The 21,198-nt window shown below is 42.4% G+C and overlaps 1 protein-coding gene across 3 annotated transcripts in view; it reads left to right on the forward strand.

The window, feature by feature from the left end:
- Window positions 1-21,198, forward strand: part of peak1 (pseudopodium-enriched atypical kinase 1) — a 103,333-nt gene that overhangs the window by 35,304 nt on the left and 46,831 nt on the right. For 2 of the 3 annotated variants that reach the window (XM_054743105.2, XM_054743103.2), the window contains exon 2: window positions 12,348-12,429. The gene's annotated coding sequence lies outside the window, so the exon portion shown is untranslated. Of the gene's footprint in view, window positions 1-8,085; window positions 8,157-12,347; window positions 12,430-21,198 lie in introns of all 3 variants that reach the window. The other variant, XM_015952171.3, reaches the window with a different exon arrangement.

Here is a 21,198-nt window from a genome sequence, read left to right on the forward strand (position 1 = left end):
AGGCGTTCTACACTCTTACTGCAGATGGGATGAATGATCTACGGCAGTGTTCTGTTTTACTTCTGGGATGTCTCAGTCTGCCTCTGAAGGAGCTGTCTATGTCTCCACAGTGGAACGCAGAGGGTAGGAGGGGTTTTTTTTTTTCGGATGGAGGTCATCTTCCCCAACATCCTCTTTTCACACGTCTCTTCAACTGAATCCAGCTCAGAACCAAGCTAGCTTTGTGAACTAGCGTGTTCAGTCTCTTCGATATAGGGAGCCTCAGTCTCCTCCCTTTCCGGTCGGCTCATGGGTCCCCGGAAGAACGGAAAAAATGAATGCAAGTCAACAGTGCTAAAAGAGCTATTTCTAATCCGCTTTGCCTTACCCCCTGGATCACACATATGTTGTGCTTATATTTAAATGAAAAGTAATGATGGGTGTTTCGACCACACTAGTCATGTACTTTCAGATTTATCAGCATGTAGAAGTTCGGAATTAGCATGACTACATCGACACGTTGCATATGTGACGTCACCACAGAATTTCCTACCCCCTAGCGTAGCTGCTACTTACCACATGACCAGATTTATGGTGGTTCTTTCCTCCTGAAGGAAGGATCTGAAGTTTGCTGAACTTACAGCTCTTTTACCTCAGTTTTTCTCCGTGTCTGGTTCGATGACGTCACTTTTGTGAAGCGCATTTGTAGTCCTGGACTCATTTTCACACAAAGCCTAAAATAGCGTTTCCCCCTGTTCAAAAATAAGCGCGCTCTTGGTATCAAAATGTGTCTTTAAAATTCACAGACATCATATGTGAAATAAATGGCACAAAACAGGCAGAATTAGAAAATAGCATTTTTAGCCCCGTTGACTTGCATTAATTTTTTTATTTTTCTGGGGACCCATGGGGCGGAAGTAGATAGGCGTGACTTAGGTTTCGGATTTCGGTCAGAGCTGCCTGCACCCCAACAGACCACAGCAGCGTGGATAACAGAGCCAACCACCGAGTGATTAAAGGATTTTAGCAGCTAGGAAGTCACTCTGATGGGCCTCAGCCTCCTCAAATGTCATATGCTGATATGACCCTGAGTTTACCCCTGAGTGCAGCAGAATACCTATTTTAAATTGGCAAACAGCAGCCAAATGTTCCTCAGGAAGGAGCAACAACCTAAACCAGTCGTGCTTCAGAGTCCCAATCCTTTGGGGAGTCTGGGCCTGAGTGGTCCGAATTCTTCACACGAACATCTAATCCTGTTTCTGCTCACTTTTCATGTCAGTCGTCTTCATATCAAGCTGCTTTCAGCTGACTAACAGAAAAGTGAATTATATCAGTGATGTATTCTTGGGGAAGATTAAAGATTAGATTTCAAAGAGTTATTTTGGGACTGACATCCTAAAAATAGAGCGAAGCTGTAAAGTTCAGCTTTTACTCACTGTTCCTGTCCATGCATCAGCAGCAGTTTGTCTTGTGAGGATTTGGTCTTCATGTCTGCAGCACTGGTTACAAGGAAAACAGATCCATGCATCATCATCATCATCATGTTTTCCATCATCACCAGTAGTTTTCTCTCTGACTCATGGATCGAGTCTAGATCTGATTGTGTGTCACAAATAGATTGTTCTGGGATCTTTTTCAGGATCTCTTGCAAATTTCATCAGAAATGCATTTCTACTGCTTCACTTTTTGAAGCAAAATTTCCAGTCCTGCAAGGAAAGACTTTTCTTAGATGTAAGCTGTGCAAAGCTTCTGCATGTAAACTCTAAATATTTCTTTTGAAAAATCACACACAGCCTGTTCACACAGTGATGCCTCGGGAGGTTTTCTCAGCACCGACTCACTTAACAGCCATTTGTCTGGAGCTGCCCAAGACATGTTGTTTAAAACTAGAAAAGTCCAGTTTTATGTAACAACATATTAAAAGGTCTAATCCTACAGGAGGTTTACAAAAATGCTAGACTCCATCATTTCATTGTTACAGAATGGAAAAGCTGTGTGACATCAGTCCATCCTATGACTAGAGGATCTGGTTCATTTTGTTCTGCCTCTCTTTTCATAGAGCTCCGTCCACTGAAACAGCTCTTCTTAACCCTTACCCAACGTTTAAATTTTCTAACGTTAAAGTCATTAGAGCACAAAAAAATGCACTTAGAAAGCTTCCCATAGAAATATTATATAATATTTCATAAGTCCCAATTTTTTTACATGAATTTCATGCTTGACTTCAGCCCTAACAAAATATAATAAAATATGTGTGTGTTTCTCAGATTTAACTCCTTTATTGCCAGGTTTATTAGCAAAACCCGAAGTTTGAAAACTGTACAAAAAATGAAAAAATCAAATAATTTTTTGTGTGTTATGTCCAGATGACCTTTTTTGTGGGTAAGTTGTCACAGCCTTGGAGTGTCACAAATAGGCATAAAAATATTTTTAGCTCACTTTGTAGTTTTTGTGTAATGTCATATTTTCGAAAATACTCACGTTAAAGTCATTAGAGCACAAAAAAATGCACTCAGAAAGCTTCCCATAGAAATATTATATAATAATTCATAAGTCCCAATTTTTTTTACATGAAATTCATCCTTGACTTTAGCCCTAACAAAATATAATAAAATATGTGTGTTTCTCAGATTTAACTCCTTCATTGCCAGGTTTATTATCAAAACCCGAAGTTTGAAAAATGTAAAAAAATGAAAAAATCAAATCATTTTTTGTGTGTTATGTCCAGATGACCTTTTTTGTAGGTAAGTTGTCACAGCCTTGGAGTGTCACAAATAGGCATAAAAATATTTTTAGCTCACTTTGTAGTATTTGTGTAATGTCATATTTTCGAAAGTACTCACGTTAAAGTCATTAGAGCACAAAAAAATGCACTTAGAAATCTTCCCATAGTAATATTATATAATAATTCATAAGTCCCAATTTTTTTTACATGAATTTCATCCTTGGCTTCAGCCCTAACAAAATATAATAAAATATGTGTTTGTCAAATTTAACCCCTTCATTGCTAGGTTTATTATCAAAACCCGAAGTTTGAAAACTGTACAAAAAATGAAAAAATCAAATCATTTTTTGTGTGTTATGTCCATATGACCTTTTTTGTGGGTAAGTTGTCACAGCCTTGGAGTGATGACTTTGTAGTTTTTGTGTGATGTCATATTTTCTAAAATACTCACGTTAAAGTCATTAGAGCACAAAAAAATGCACTTACAAAGATAGCCAGTTGAACACTTTATTAAAGCACATGAACAAAGAAAGAGAGAGAGAGTGTGTGTGTGTGTGTGTGTGTGTGTGTGTGTGTGTGTGTGTGTGTGTGTGTGTGTGTGTGTGTGTGTGTGTGTGTGTGTGTGTGTGTGTGTGTGAGAGAGAGAGAGAGAGAGAGAGAAACACAGAGGGGAGTGAGCTAACAGCTGCAGGCTGAGCACACAACTGTTGAGTGCTCCTTGCCCACAGCCTGTCCACATGCTTGGCAAAAGCGTGCATGCACGCTCCTCTTCCCCCTGCAAAGGTGGCATTTTTTCTTGGTCTGCTCCTGGGCTGGAGCTGTCTCTGCTTACTGCTGCACCTGCAACCAAGCTGCAGCGCTGCTGGACCGCGGCAAGCGAGTGCGCCTCGCCTGGGCTGGTCTCACAATGGAGCTCCCAAGCTCCTGCAAGAACAGCCTTCGGCAGATGCTCCTCTTCTGCTGGTTCCAGGCCGGTTCCACAGACAGCCACAGGACCAGGGCATTGTAGGCGCTCACATCTAACATGTTGCAGAAGAGCGACATGGGCCAACGTCTGGTCTTGCGACGGCAGCTGTATGTTGCAACAAGCTGGAATAAAAATAAATGAATAAATAAATTACATATGCAATTATGTTGGTTGTCAACGTTGGTTGTCATCTGCCCCTTTGCAGCGGTTGTAATCGATGATTACGGTCGGCTTCTACTGCGGTCCCTCCTGACTGACTTCCCCTCATCTTCAAGCTGCTGAAACACCTCCAGGGCTTCATTCACGTTGAAACTTCTTCTCATGGTTGCAGTTAAAAGAAATGAATCCTGATCTGAGTCTCATATATGTACTTTTAGTCAATTGGTGCACCTGTGTAAGCTGCACCTACTGAATGTAAACAAAATTCGACTCTGCAGGAATTTGTTTTGCAAAACAAATGTACGCCTTTGAAGTTTTTCAGCCTTCATCTTAGCTTTCATCCATGCAAATGCTTTATACTTATTGAAATAACATTTTGCAAAAGTAAAATTGTGAACGAGTATCTGAAATTTTCAGAAAATCCTTTGATTTTTGATATATAGCATGCCTTGGATGAATATTCATGAAGTCAACAGAGTGTGAGAACCTGTGCCCCCCCCCCCCCCCCCCCACCCACACACACACACACACACACACACACTCCCATTGCCCACACCTGCTCAACCACTCCAGATAATGATCACAGATCTGTCTTTTGAAGATCTGTAAAGTGCTTTGATACCTACATAAACGCATGCCTGCACAATCACACACAAAGTGACACATGTCAAAATGCTATTTTGCAGAATAAGCTAATTCTGTACATTCAGTAAGGCTTATTTTATGAAAGAACACTGAAAAAGCACAATTACCAAAAATTCAGAACACACACATGCAAACTATTGTATGGCATCTCTAAATAACACACAAACCATTTTTTTTGTGCAAAATATGTATTATAATGGGCAGTCAGAGGTAAAGAAATACAGCTAAATCATTCAGTTTAAATGCTGGGTCAGCCATTGCCCTGCTATATATGGAGAAAGTATGCCATGTAGTGAAAAACGGTAAAAACTGCTTCTTACATTTGTGATGAGACTGTAAACATGGGCACAATCATATATTTTTTAAATTATGCCAATATTTAAGCTAATTAAAAATATATGATTTACATGAAAGTCAATGGCACAAAAAATGCTTCAATGTGCTTAACTGTACAAAATGATTTCCACGTTTTAATAAAGTAGGTTGAATATTTTTTCAAACTTTTTTTTGTAATTCCTTCCAAAATACACATCCTCCATAAAAATTAGATAAATTGCATTAACATAGCCAAAGTTATTCAGAAAAATACACGTGTCAGCACAAAAAAATGCTCTAATGTGAGGTAAGGGTCTGAGTCGTGCTTCTGCGTCTGCGTCAGTGCGGAGACACACAACGCTATTATCCGTCCTTGCGGGCCTGCTGGAGAGCCCTCACAAGGACGGAGTAGAGCTCTCTTTTCTAAACATCTGTCCGTCGAAACTGAGAACGCAAGCTTGTGATTGGTCAGGGCACCGCTGTCGTCTACACCGCCACCTTTGCGCCCTCAAAAACATAAAGAGAGCCAAGGATGTCTACCACGGAGAAGCTTGAAGAATACCTCGCGAAAAAACTCTAAAAACATGAACATTTAATCCCCCGTGACTGGGGGGTTAGGGTTAGGGTTAGTTCCCGTGACTGGAGGAGTGAAAAGATACACAGCAAGCGTTTTATTTGTGGACAGAAATGGCAGGAAACGTGGGTTAGAGGTGGCAAGCGCATGAAGAGGTGGAGGAGGATGAGAGACAAATTTGTCCGTGTTAAAAAATCTCTTATATACAAAAAAAAAACACACACACAATATAAACACACTATCTTGGACCGGATACATGACAAGATACCACAGAACAGCGCTACGCCCTCTGTTGACCTGGCGAGGAACAGCTTTGCAACACTCCCCAGGAGACGGAGAAGTATGAGGGCAAATCATCTCCGTCCGTGTGTGCGTGTCTCTCCCTTTTGGAGCTGACAGAGAAGCATAACTCAGGCTTTAGGGTCAGACAGTCTGGTTCCCAAAGTCAGAGACTCTTGGTCAGCTTGCTTCTCACACCAAACCCTCTGTCAGAAGTCTTGGTGTGGGTAGGGGGTGGGAGACTGTGGGCGGGCCTGTGGGCTTCCCGCTGATATCTCCCGGGACTCTGCTGGCTGTGGCCCCCCGGGGCGATCCTCTGTGCCTCTCGAAGGGGGCGGGGGCCTTTCTGGTTGCAGTCTCCTTAGGGTTCCTGTGTTCTGGGGCAGCGCCTGGATCTCTAGGACTTGGAGCTCCCCCCGTCTCCTACGCATCTTTGGGGGGTGGATCTGTGGTCCCTCACACTCTGTTGGACGCTCCTATAGAGAAACCTTACATAAACAAGCGCGTGTACACACACAGGTGCTCACATGATGCTCTCAAAAGTATGGGCTTGGGCACGTTCAACACATGTCTTAAGGCTATGGTGGGCACTTAATGCACTGTGATTTATTATCGTGTGATTGTTCAGTTAAACAATGTTGATTTTATATTTCATCATCAGGTTGACGCAGTGATAGCTTGCTCCTGATGTATTGTTGTGTTTCCCTTTTTTTTTCTTTCTATTCCTTCTCTTTCTGCAGGTCTAGAAGCAGACTCTTGTTAATTATTGTATATTTATCAACCATCCTGATTAACAAGGTTGTAAAAGCTCATAAATGAAAAATCACTTTGATGTGTGGGGGAACTTTTCCAGGCCCTCTTGGGAGGAGAGTGCTGTAGCCTTTTAGCTGGAAGCTAACCGGTGCCTGGGGCTAACGGTGGGTTGGTTCATCGGCACGTGTCGGAGTCAGCCCGGTTATTATCAGCTGCTTAACGACACCAAGCGGACTCACGTTCACGTTTGAAAGCAACGCTGATTCCAGAAACCTCAGCACAAAGTGCGTTCGTTAATCTGAGCCAGCATGACGAACAAGGGAAGCGAGCGGAGATTGTGGAATTTTGGGGTAAGGGTCTACGTAGGGGGCAGGCGTATTACGTGAACGGACCCATCTGATTGGCCGCATATTAGAAGGGCTACATTTGATTGGTCAAATAATACTTCCGTGTAAAAAACAGAGCTGGTTTACAAAAAGCTGATGTATGACACGGATGGAAATGTTTGAACCAAACATTTATCGCCATTTTTGACGTGCTTTGCGATGGGCCTATCGCACGTCCTGTTATCGTGATGACGATAATTTTTCGATATTTTGTGCAGCCCTATCTTAGCGTGACCTTTGACCCACCTCTCACCCTGGATTCTTATGTCGGTTCTCTTGTTCGCTCTTCCTTCTTCCATCTCAGGAACATTGCAAAGCTGAGTCCCATTCTGTCCCGCTCTGAACTTGAGACAGTTCTCCACACCTTCATCTCCTCACGCTTAAGACTACTGCAACTCTCTTTTCACGTGTCTGAGCAGAACCTCCTTGAATCGTCTACAGGTGGTTCAGAATGCCTGTGCTCGGCTTCTGACCAAGTCCTCCAAACACACGCTCATCATCCCGCTTCTCCTCCAGCTTCATTGGGTGCCAGTCAACTTCAGGGTTCATTTCAAGATCCTGGTTCTGGTCTTTACAGCCTTACATGGACAAACACCATCATTCATTGGTGATCTTCTCAGTCCCTACGCCCCCAGCAGGTCTCTGAGGTCCAGTGACCAAAGCCTACTGGTTGTGCAGCACCACGCTAAAGGTCAAAGGTGACAGATCATCTGCTGCTGTGGCCCCCAGACTCTGGACCTCTCTCTGATGTTCCCCTGCAGTGTTTCGGAGAATACTTTGTAAAAGAATTTAGTTGCAGAATTCTGAAAACCTGCTTTAAAACGTATTTTGTAACGTGCTCGTTACTTTGCCTAATCCTGGTACTGTAATCTAAATATTTAGAATACTTCCCCATATCCCCTGAACAAAAAACTGTGATCCAGACCTGCATATTTTCGAGCTGAATCCATTATAAACTGGCCGGCTTTCTTCTGTTGTCCTATAACTTTCACTCGACTCCTCACCCCCCCTCATCTTCTCTGAGGGCAGCCAAACATGGCGGCCCTGTTAAGTAATGGTAAATGAGCTGTTCTCCATGTGTGGGTCCTTAAAGGTCAGAGTTTTATGGTAAACCATTAACATCACTGTTTTTTCCCTCTCATCACTCCTGGTTCTGGTCTGTGGTCAAGCTATCATGTTTTCCTCTCTTCTGAATATTTTATGACATGATGCCTTCCTCTGGCTCAGGCATTTCAGAGCTAATCTGGAGACACACTTGTAATGCTTCTCTTGTCACAAGCAGCTCTTTTTTCTTCTGCTCTAGACTATTAGGCTCTAATGGCCACAGGAAGTTCTGAAGACTCTTGGGAATTACAAGCCAAGTCTTAGGAAAAGGTAAGCTGCTTTAGAATGATGTATAATAGTGTTGTAAATACAGTCACTAGCCATTTTATTGGGTACACCTGTCCAACTGCACATTAACGCAATAACTAATCAGCCAATCACATGTTGGCAGCTCAGTGCATTTAGGCATGTTGACATGGTCAACACGATGCGCTGCAGTTCAAACCGAGCTTCAGAATGAGGAAGAACGGGATTTAAGTCACTTTGTGGCATGGTTGTTGGTGCCAGACGGGCTGGTCTGAGTATTTTAGAATCTGCTGATCTTCTGGGATTGTCATTCACAACCATCTCTAGGGTTTACAGAGAATGTTCCAGTAAAGGGAAAACATCCAGTGAGCTGTGGGCGAAAATGTCTGGTTGATGCCAGAGGTCATGGCCAGGCTGGTTCGAGCTGATGGAAAGACAACAGTAACTCAACGAAAATAAACAATCAATGATGAACAAGAGTCTGCTTCTAGACCTGCAGAAATAGAAAAACAACGCACAACAATACAACAAGAGCAAACTATCACTGCGTCAACCTGATGAGGAAATATAAAATCAACATTGTTTTACTGAACAATCACACGATAATAACTCACAGTGCATCTAGTGCCAACCACAGCCTTATGACGTGTTTAAAATGCCAACGTCCATACTTTTGAGAGCACCACGTGAGTACCTGTGTGTACACGTGCTTGTATATGTAAGGTTTCTCTATAGGAGCATGCAAAAGAGAGAGTGAGGGGCCACAGATCTGCCCCCAAAGATTTGTATGAGATGGAGGGAGCTCCAAGGCCCAGAGATCCAGGAGCTGACCCAGAGCACAGGGACCCCAGGGAGACTGCAACCAGGAAAGCCCTTGCCCCCCTCAAGAGGCACAGAGGATTGCCCCGTGAGGCCAAATCCAGCAGCTGGCAGAGTCCCGGGAGATATCAGCGGCAAGCCCACAGGCCTGCCCGCAGCCTCCCAACCCCAAGCCTGGCCGAGCCCGGAACCCAGCGACCCGGTACCCAGGGGCGACCAGCCCCGCCGGGGACCCAACAGAGCTCAGGGACTCAGATCCCACCAGGCAGCCACCCGGATTAATCAGGCAGACTCCAAAAATCTCAAACCCCTGACCCGGGAGCCGAGAACATTCAGGCAGACCAAGGCACCACACTCCACACCAAGTGTGATAGGGGGAGGATAGACGAAGATGTGTAGTAGCTCAAGAAGTCCCAGGAGAGGGGAGGAGTCCAAGACCCCACCTGACATAGACAGCCATGCTCAGACACAGTCACACACTCCTTCCCTCATGCTCAAACACACATACAACCTAAGACTCGCAGAAATGAATGCTAGACACCCACTCACGCTCCCCATACACACCCTATTCACTCTGGTCCCGGTATTGCCACACAAAGGGTACAACCATCACCGGTTCCCAGAGTTCACCCCTTGCTGCTGGGGTGCTGATGAGCAGGCACCCCCGCCCAATGCTGAGCAAAGCATCCCACCACCCCAGACCCCAATATGATGGCCAGCTCCCACCTCCTAGCCTCCAGCCCTGGGAAGCCAAGCGACAACAGAGGTGTGCTAAGACCCCTAGTCTCCCTCCGCCTGCTCCAATACAGTGTTAGTGCATGTTGATGAGGTGTATTCCATGGCTGTGGTGAGCAGGCACTGCAGGCATCATCTGGCCTACGCCAGCTGATGTAACCACACAACCCCACTTCCACCCACAGCCCTCTCTGTCTAAGTGCAGCTTAAAATTGGAAGTGGGCACCGGCACTCGGGATGAGGCTGAAAGATCCCCTTGCCAAATGCCGTTGAGTGTGCTCACTCCCAAGGCCCTAAATGTGTGTTTGCGTGGAATGTCATTGGTGCAAATAAAATTGGGGGACAGGTTGCCACAGGAATGCGGAAATGGGATCCATACCCAGATTTTAAATAAAACCAGTCAGTGGTGTTCGTTACTTATTATGCTTCAGTTTTGTATTTCATTTATTCCTTAAAATTTGTAAAAATTTAGCAATCTTTTATTTTTTATCTGCTGAATCTTTTAAGTATTTCTATTTTATATTTTCTTGTTTATTCCTATTTTCTATTCTCCATTTTTGCTCCTGTAATGATTGTTGTTGCTGCTGTGATGCCAAGCTTTCCCCACTGAGGGACAATAAAGGAATATTCTATTCTATTCTATTCTATTCTATCTGTAATCTTTCCTGTTTAAAATAGGTTAAATCTTTTTTCACAAGCCAACAACATAAATAAAAAATAGTAATTCTCTTAAATGAAAGTACCTCAGCTATTAACTCTGATTTCCTGCAATGCTCAACTGTTCCAGCCACACACCTGTACCCGTGGGGTGGGCTCTGAGCTGAGGAAGAGCTGTGTTGTTCTGTTCATCTTCATCACAGACAACAGCTGCTCACAGAGATAAGTGCTGCTGAACATGGAGAGCATCTGAGCAGCTAGACCACGCTGTTAGTCAGCGTGTCGGGAGGAGAGATGAACGCTGCAGGGGCTACAGAGTCAGACTGATGGAGTGTGTCGCTACACTGGAGTTAAATCATCTGTCTGGAAGTTGGTGGTGAGCTTTCTATGTCGGTGGAGAACAGATTACTGAGCTGTTAAAATCTCAGTTTCTGGGCTTCAGAGTCAGCTGATTTCTGAGTAAACTCGCTGAGTAAGAGGAGTTCTCAGTTTGTCCGAGGCAGAGGAGGTAATGCTGCTGATGCTAGTAGCATGGATTCTAACGACTTTAAAGACCGGTTTTTCTCCTTGAAGCATCATCATGTTCCGTCTTTGGTGAAACACATTCCTCCTGCATCGATCCTTCTCTTCCTGGACATGTTGGGATCATGTGTGGACAGTTTTTTTTTCACTTGTTACATTAATTAAACACGGATGTGGATACACTGCGACCTACTGGCGAAATACTGTCACTGCACTGGCAACAGTCGCCATGCATTGAGGGAAATGTAGTTTATAGTGAATGTAGGCTTTGACGCGGCATAGACCTATTTTAAGACACTTGAAACTCTCGCGGGCCACATCCGGACCGCCACATCAATGTGGCCTGCGGGCCTCGTGTCTGACACGTGCTTTGGGCCAAACTCACTGGGGTGTGTAAACTTTTCCACAGGGTCAGTTTGGTATTTTATTTTTGTTATGGTTTTTTCCACTCTGTGTGTTCGTACTGTGTTTTTGTCCGTAATCCATTTTTACTTCTTTTCTTACCCAGTTTAGTAAAAGTTGACCTGACATGTTTCAGCTAGTAGCTCTAGCTGTCAAGAACTGGTTTTCCCATCATCACTTTAAAATGCTCATGGGTAATGTGGACAGCCTCATCTTCTCTGTGAGCCGTAGCCACAGAAGGAAAGATGATGAAAACCCCGATGAGTTCCTCCACTGGCTCATCAGATTATAGTCTATGTTTGGGTTCTCTGTCCAGACTCGTTATTGAGCTGATTGACAGTGGCAACTAGGGTTGGGCGTCTTTTGATTTTGAACTATTCCGATTCTGATTCCTCGTTTCGGGGGACTCTGTGCTGCACACAGACAGCTGGTGTGATCAGCTCTGAAAAGTGCTGATCACAATTTGCAGATCACGTTTATTTTTCTCGGAGCTCGGCTGCGGATTCCTCTTCCGGTCGACATACTAGGAATCGAAATGAAAAACTTTGAACGATTCTGGGAAAAACTAACAGTTGTAACCGGTTCCAATCGATGCTCAATGGCCAACCCTAGTGGCAACCCTAACCCAACCTGCACAGTACAGGTGAGATGGGAAACTTGAAAACCTGGAGCAAAAGTTCATTTATGAGAGTAATAAAAGGCCAAAGTAATCAATGAGAGAGCCTCGTTCCCTTTATTTGTTATAATTGTGAAGATGATGGCTTACAAACCCCACGTCCTAAAGGTCAGACTATTAGATTATTACGTGAAATCAGCTGAAGAAGGGTTGTAAACATATGCTGGACCTCTGCACAGGTATGATGATACATGTGTACTCCGTTTGCTTTGACAACAACGGATTACCTTCTGCTCCACATTCTCATTGTTAGGGTTCACCTGCATGAGGAAACTGATAAATTCCTTAATATGGTGCAGCTTATATTAGTTTTCCTCTCGGGTTGATTCCCCCCCCCCCCCCCCCTATTTGTTATGTTTTGACTGTCATCATAAACACTGTCTGTTTCCTCTCTCCTTGTGCAGCTCCTCCTCCTCCTCCATTCACATTCTGCATTCATCCCGATGAGGCTCTTCCTTCCTCCGACGGGGTTCAGACCGGGCATTTGTAAGTATCGGTTCATGAACTTGTCGCTGCTGATCTTTAATCTCATGCCACCGATGACAGGATGAGCTCATCCTTGGGGACACGCTGTGTTGGGTTAATTATCTAGGCCATCTTTTCTGGGGGTCCATCATGTACCAGAAGTTTATTTTTAATCATTCTGTTGAAGCATGGTTGAAAAGCAATGTCTGACTTTCATTGGTTGAATTTCATAGAATTGTTATCTAACACAACTTTTTTCAGATTTAAGTTATTTCTCATCTGTCTTCTAGCTGTCATCATCCATCTCCGGTGATGGTTTATGCGTTTACCCGCAGGCAGCAGAGGACGCTGGCGCCCTCTGCTGCCTGCTTCCTCCTCGCTGATGACACTGTCCCATGCCTGATCCAATATGGATACTCCACTGTCTCTGTTAATGGTTTTGTGTCCATGTGTCCTCATTCCTATCGCTTCCTTGATCCTTCCTTTGTATTGTCTTGTTCTGTGTTTATGATCCGTGTGCCGTCCCACTGGACCATTTTGTCCACAACTGTAAACACATGTCCCACACTAGCAGCAGAAGGACATTTAGTGACAGCCCCATGTTGCTGGATTTCTTGTTTTTTTGTGTTGGGCTGTGACACTAGTCTGTGTTCAGGCTGGGACTTCAGTTCTGTCTCTCGGCTCAGGCTTTCCACTGAGCCGTGTTGTTGTGTAAAGTCTTTGTGTGCCTCGACAGACTCACCCACAAACTAATACAGAACACAACATGCCTAGGGAGACAACTTCCCGCAGTCACTTTCTGTAGCTGAATGAACTGCCTGAGAAAGACAGGAAGGCTGCTGAGGCTTAAAGGAATGTCCTCCGAACAGATGCAACCTCCTTGCGGCTTAAAGGTATTGACCAGACTCGGCCTAAAAATGTAGAAATCAGTATAACTAGACTTTAACATCTATATAAATATAAACTAGGTTCATATTGTTAGGGACTTCAGTCATAAATCATTACAGAAAAACCAAATCCTCTCCTCCAGAAGAACTGTGTTCCTCATATGTAACTCCAACACGTACAACAAGGTGGCTGCTGTTGCTAGTGTTGTTGCTAGTGTTGTTGCTAGTATTGTTGCTAGTATAGTTGCTAGTGTTGTTGCTAGTATTGTTGCTAGTACAGTTGCTAGTGTTGTGGCTAGTGTTGTTGCTAGTATTGCTGCTAGTATTGTTGCTAGTATTGTTGCTAATATTGTTGCTAGTGTTGTTGCTAGTATTGTTGCTAGTGTAGTTGCTAGTATCGTTCCTAGTGTTGCTAATATTGTTGCTAGTGTTGTTGCTAGTATTGCTGCTAGTATTGTTGCTAGTATGGTTGCTAATATTGTTGCTAGTGTTGTTGCTAGTGTTGTTTGCTAGTATTTGTTACTAGTGTAGTTGCTAGTAACGTTCCTAGTGTTGCTAGTGTTGTTGGTAGTGTTGTTGCTAGTGTTGTGCTAGCATTGTTGCTAGTATAGTTCTAGTCTTGTTGCTAGTATTTTGCTAGTATTGTTGCTAGTATTATTGCTAGTATTGTTGCTAATATTATTGCTAGTGTTGTTGCTAGTATTGTTGCTAGTATAGTTGCTAGTAGGGCTGCAACAAACGATTATTTGGATAATCGATTAATCGGATGGGGTCTCGACACGATTAATCGATTAACCGGATTACATGGGGAAATTTTTAAAACTGCTAGGGAAACGTTATTTCTCTCCTTCCTTCACTTTATTTAACACAACATTATTAGAAAACAGTTCAATAGCAGAAAAACAACATGCCATCACCTAAATTGTTTTATAAGGTGTATAGACAGAGACCCTAAGCTACATCTATCTGTGACCTAAAATGCTTGTTCCAAGTTAAACAGCTTAAGGGCAATTCTCATATGTTTTGTTTGATCTCATCTTTTGACATTTATTATAACTGGGGATGTCAAACAACTAATTTTTAAATGTAATTAAACATTGGCTGTGAATTAATCAAAATTGATCACTATTTCCAAAAATGACTGAAAAAATACCAAATAAAACAAAAGTAAATGAATGCCATCCTCCTTGCGATGATGCTCTGGGCAACTGCCATAAAGTCACATCAAGAAATGCTGCTGATCATTCCAATGATCCCAAATAGACTCACATTAGGCCACATGAAAGCAACTGAACCCAAAAATATATTAACCAGTATATAACTGCACTCTCACACAACACGCCTGCAGCAACAGTTAGGACTCCTCCCTCCCTTTTAAAAGTGTTTTTGCTTCCGAGGACATTGTGGTTGTAAAACCACATGCTAGTAGTCTGGCCCCGGTCTGATCAACCAGTTTCTGCGGGAATGTGACGGCGGAACCAGGGCCAGATTAACACTTTGTTGTACCCTGGGCAGCAATATTCAAGGGCTCCATCTAGGGCTGTCGCGGTTGAGGAATTCCCCCTGCGGTGATTCAGGGTGGCTTAATATTGCGGTGTGCGATATTATTGCAGCCCTTTTTTTATTGCAGTACTATCTAAACATAATGCTTACACATTTAAAAAAGGTTAAAAATTACCGTGCCTTCTTTTATAACACTTAACTGAATGCAGATCAAAGGGCAGTAACAACACAGATCGCAGTAACGTTTGTTTCTCCGACAGTCGGAATCCGACTGAACTTAAAAACAACAAAATTCAGGAGAAGGTTAAACTTATAAATGCAAATTTGGCTGCAGCATCTAACAAATAAGAAACAAGTCCCCATTTTGTTTAGTTGTTTAAAATCAAGCATAAAAAATTACATGTACCGGGCGCGCGCGCGCCGGGTGGGGGGGGGGTGGGGGGGCGCACTATCATTTCACTTTCATACACACGAATGACGGTGATTTATAGCTCGGTCACGTCCTTGTTACCTACAAGGAAAACCAGCATGTTAACCATACACGGTTTGAGAGAGGATCTGAGAGGGGTGGCAACATTTCCAGCAACACTGAAAACCCTCTCGGATGGTGCGCTCGTTGCACTAACGCACACGTACTTGCGTGCGACTCTGGCAAGCAAAGGGAATCTCTCCCGGTTGTTGCTCCACCATGTCAGGGGGGTTTCTTTAGGGTGGATGCATTCCTCCTGCAGGTAGCGAGTGAGCTCCAGCTCGGCTCAAACTCTCTTCGGGACGGTTGCAGAAGCAGTGCTTGTCCGGGACTTCAGCAGGTCTCCGAGCGTTTTTTTTTTTTTTTTTTTTTTTTTTTGCCGCTGGTGGCAGCTCTGTCTCGGCCAAGGACTCTGGCTGCGCAGCAGCTGACGTACTGAAAACCAAAGTGCTCCCAAAGGAGCGAAGTAACGTTTCGTTTTTATACCAGTGCAGCCATCCTTCTCAACATGCATCATTGAGTTGAACCAAGTTCAGTAATCGCGGTGGCCCATGATGCAGCGCGGTGGGCTTCTTCATATTGCGATATTTCATTTTTGCGGTTACCGCGACAGCCCTAGCTCCATCATCACGACCCGAGGATCACCATAATGTGGTCACATACAGAATATTTTACTGTAATATGCAGTAAATATACTCAATACTTGAATGCCTGACAACACGTAACCCGCCCAGAGTAACCTTTGACCCACCTCGTGTGGACTGACCAATGAGGAGAGGGTCTTAACTTGAGGCCCACTCTTCATTGGTCAGTCAGTCCAGACAGGGGATCTGTGCCTATGACGTCACACTATGGCAACGCCACACAAACCATGTTGGGACCCAATTTTTGTAAGAACTACATTAATATCAGATTCTGCCAATAAAATGGCTCTAAAACAATTCATATTGTTGGTCTCTCTTCCGTTAGACCAAGCACGGGTACGGAGTAGATGGAGTTAAACACCTTTTAAGTTGACAGAACGAGGAGACAAATGATCAGAAGTCCATTCACTGTTTCACCGCTCATGAGGGGGAGAGCCTCTGCAGCAAGTCCCGCGACCTGCTCTTGCCAGATGCTTCGGACAGACTCTCGCCGTTCTACTGAAAACGGCTGATTTTTATTGAAGATTACAGGAATGTTACATACGCAGTTTGCCATGTACATACGTCAATGATCATGACAGGTGAAAATAACAGCCTTGTTAGCGGACAGTTTCCTTGAGATTACCAGGAACATCCTGATATATTCATGACAGGAGAAGATACATTCACTGGTACCGAGAGGCACTGAGTGGAGATGGAATGTGCACACTCCCTTCTCTTGTGCAGGAGAAGATACACAGCTATTAATCTTTGTGTGAAGGCCTTGAGTATCTGAGCGAGTTTCCATAGCATAGATAATAAAATGAGCTTATAAGGTAAATATATATATATATTGCCTTGTTAGGCAGGATCTAACATGTCACAAGAACTTGTAATTCTTAAGATAAGCAGAAACATCCTTGGTAACCTGGTACAAGAAGAGACTGCAATGTCTCACTCCCTTTTGGAGTTCCTGCAGCTGTTTTAAGAGCTTGTGCAGGAGAGAAACACAGAGAGACCTTTATATTATAACATGATCCCATAATGAAAAGAGTAGCATGTAAGAATGAATAATAAAAGAGCTTATATGAGAGTTACATATATTTTCAATCCCCCTTTTGAACTCTTTTAAGAGTTCAATAAAGATATAAGAAATCAAAACAATAACACCAAATTCCATCAAAAAGAATCCAATAAGCAAAGTTTTAAAATACCAATACAAACAACCAATCAGATTACATTTACTCATCTTTCTAGCAGTAAACTAATACAAAAAACATGATCATACTTTCAACTGAACATGTTACAACATGTATGGATCGCATGCAACTCCATATGAGGGCGAAAAACCCTAATTATCATATGTTTATAGGGAAAATTCCCCCATGTCCCCCCATTTGTCATATCTCAATTTTGGGGCGAACGCCTGTTGGCATAGAGTGTGCATGCCTAGGACATCAATGATCAAAAGAAATAAAAACAACACAATCAAAAAACTCATAGAAATAAACAGTTTAAGGGATTGTTACAGAAATCACTCAATATTCTCACACTCTAACAACATCTTCTTCATCATGAGAGTCATCACTATCATCAGAGGGTTCCCCTCCCAAATAGATGTTAGGATTGGCTAGTAACAAGGGCATCTGGATAATTGGGTCAGCAGGTGGAGGAGAGATGGCAGTGGTGATCAATATGTGCATTCAGAATTGAGTTTGGGAATGCAATGAGTGTAAACATATATCTAATACTAAACAGGTAAATGAATAATAATATAAAATGAGTAGTGGGTATAAAATATAACCCTTGTAAAATAAATGAGGGTGTTAAATAGAACCCTTGTAGAATGTTCATAGGGTGGTTACTTCTTCCCCCTGTTGAGGTCCTTTCACTGGCTCCAGGCAGCTGCAGGGGGTGATGATGTCAAGATTCTCGTCCTGCAGGATGTGGTGGCAGCTTGGCATGCTACTGTAGTCAGCTACTTCTCTTCCTGGTTTTTTGGATCCTTTCTCTGGTTGGTCAGATGTCGGCTGCTTCTCTTCCAGGTTAGGCTCCTCCCGTCCAGCCGGACAGCGTGTGATGTCCTCTCCGTGATCCTGTATGGCCCGGTCCACCTTGGTTCCGTCCACTTCCTTTTGGTGACTTTTAGCAGGACCCAGACGCCTGGCACCGAAGGCGAAGCCTCTTCGTGTGTGTAGTTTTGGTCCAATGAAGGCTTTCTCGACTTGTGCAGTCCAATTGAGCTTTGGCAGATAGTTGGTAGGAAGATTCACACTCCGGCCGGACCAGAAGTTCCCCGAACCGATCGCCTAGGGATTAAAGGTTATGCACAAAAATGTCCTAGCTCTTACTGACCCTAGCCTCTGATACCTTCAACATCAGACACATACAGTTACGAACAGCAAGCGCAATTAAAGGTATAGTGACATCACGACATGGACACACAGACACACAAACACATACACATGCACATACACACACAGAGAGAGGGAGAGAGTAAGAATGTGTGTGGGAGAAAGAAATGAGTGGGATCCACTTTGCCACCAGCATCTCCACCTGTGTCACAGGGAAAAAATTACAAAGAAATTAAAACACAAAGCAAACAACAATAATTCAATGAGTATAAATGATCAAACTAAAATATACAACCATGCATGGGTTTTATAACAGTTCCGGCAACACTGGAGAGGAAGCCTTGTATAATGAATTCTTAAGATGTCCTTCATCAATTAGAGGTTATAGCCAAATTGTTTCAGGATCCTGAAGTTGAATTGGTCAATTTACTCAGAATAGCCCAATGGCTTTGTTGATGTTTCTCAAGGCTCAGCCACGCCCATATAGATAAATAAACAAACAAACAAGACAAACACAGTCAAACACACGGTCCATACACGTCTCTGTGCCCTCACACACCAAGCAAATGTCAGACTGAAGCGAAAGTGTGAAATACTTAACCTAACGCTAAATCAGTGGAAAGAAAAAATAAGACCTAAAGCGTGTAATCAAATTAATCCAACAAAACTTCCCATAACTGCTGTTCTAAACTCACGTTGCGATGTGATCTCTCCAATTAGAAATTAGGACAATCACTTTACTATCAATTCAACCAAAAAGGTTCAGGTTGTCCCTTACCTAAACTACTTGTCTTTCTTACCTTCTTTATTTTATTTTATTTTTTTAAGAACCTCACTTAGCACAAGAAATCCTAAGAATTAATTCACTACTTAAGGTTAATTTGTAAATAACGAAACTGCAGTTACAGGTTTGTTTGTGCATAGTATTGGTAATCAGCAGTTTTTTTCCTTATCTCCACATCTAGAAGTGTGTTTCTGTGCTACTTCTCCATCTATAACACAAGTTAGTATCATCCTTAAAGCATCTGAAATTAAGCTGCATTGCTAAATCAATAACGTGATTTGTGCTAAGAAATACTCCCCTATCCTCTTCCTTTTTCCAGTGGCGCTGAATGACAGATTTTAGATCAATTTAACGTTTTATCACTATTACGTTTCATTTAATTAATTTTGCTTTTTCTCTCTTATTTTTGTCTATTTATTTATTTATGTTATTTACTTATTTATCATGCCATCCTGTGATGATAATCTTAAAGACTTTTTAGCCAATTGTCGTCAAAAAGGCCATTTAAAAATATTATGTTAAAGATTTCACAAGATAAAAATGTGAACATAATTTTTATCGAATGAGGGGTACAATTATTCAATATTTTTGTGACATTATTTTCTACGTTAGAACTTACAGCTGATAGAAAAATATAGGATCAGCTAGGTTTGGCTAGATCTGTTGGGAAACTCAACGGAGCTGAAACAACACTGTTGTCTCGGATGAGATGTTCCATGAATCATTTAGTCAGCTGGATGCCAAATTATTCATTTAATGTTTATTTTTATGCAATGAATGGAATGGGATGGAACGTTACTATAAACTATCCGGAAATTTGCGCATGTTTGCTCGAAGGAGAGAACTGTTGAAGCCTAAAGCGTTCTCCTAGACTTATAAATAGACACCGTTTCCTTAACCAATGAAAATAAGTGATGACGCTGATGTATTCCGTTTTGAAAAGAAAATAAGGCTTTACTGCATGTCCGCTGCAGCTGAGAATCCTAGGACAATAAAGATTATATTGACGTCCAATGGTGAGTTGGGCTGAAATCCAGGTTACTAATCCTATTATTTATTTATTTATTGATATTATTATTATCTTTTTTTTTAGGCTAACTTTCTCAGTTAACTATGTTCTACAGTAGTTTAGTAAATTTTCCACAGTTCTGACATTTCATCAATTCAACTGGTTGTTGCCAAAAAGCCTTGTTCATTACCTGACTGCAGCAAGCACTCTTTTACTGGGTGTAACCATAGGAAACAGTCTCTTTTGAGCCTCTCTTTGTAAGTCCAGGATGACCACCGTCATTGATTGAAGTTCACATGTTAGCACACATGCTCCCCCTTTTGTACTTTGTTTCATCAGCAGCAGGGCAAATAAGTTTTCTGCCTCTTTGTCCATCTTGTAGTGCTCCCCGTCTTGATGTTATAAGTCACAGTTTTTGGTGAGGGCTTCCAGGTTCTCTTTGTATAGAAGTCAGACCCAAACATTCTTTGCAGCTGGTTGTGACAGGCCCACCCAGTAAAGTTCATGCCCGCCACAATGCACAGCAAACGTTTTCCTTAAATATGTTGATTGAGTTGAAATGACAGAACTTTCTCTTTTACAAATCAAAATCAACGATGGTTTCTAATATTTAGTCGACTTTATTGACTCAAAAATAAATCTGAACTACTTCCTATGCACAATTTGTTCTGAATCATCAAATCAGTTCTACACAGGTTTTAAACATTAAGCACAATCTATCCCAAATGCAAGATCCCTCCTTTCATTTTTTATTTATCTATTTTATTTTGGGAAAATAACTACCAGTTTTTAACTCAAAACAGCCTAGTACAGTTTCTAGCCAGGTTACAGGAAATAATACTTAGTTTATCTGTTTTTTCATTATTCAGCATCCCAAAATCCAGCCATTAACGTTAATGGTTCTTAAAGTTGAGGCAAGACAATTATTGGATTTTGTTTTATAGCAAGATTTAACAAATATTTTATTTCCTTACTGATTATTTGTTAATTTTATGGTTTTCATAAAGATGATCCTGAGAGGTTCAGAGCTGCTTTTCGCAGTACCCTGTGCTATTTTTAGACTGCGGAACTCCTGTGTGTAAAAGTGGGTGGAGTCAGGTCCCCAGGCTGAAACTCCAGTCATTTTCACTAGATCTGTCCGAGAGGAAGGATCTCCTGAAT

This window comes from Nothobranchius furzeri, chromosome 14, assembly GCF_043380555.1.
Source record: "Nothobranchius furzeri strain GRZ-AD chromosome 14, NfurGRZ-RIMD1, whole genome shotgun sequence".
NCBI lineage: Eukaryota > Metazoa > Chordata > Actinopteri > Cyprinodontiformes > Nothobranchiidae > Nothobranchius > Nothobranchius furzeri.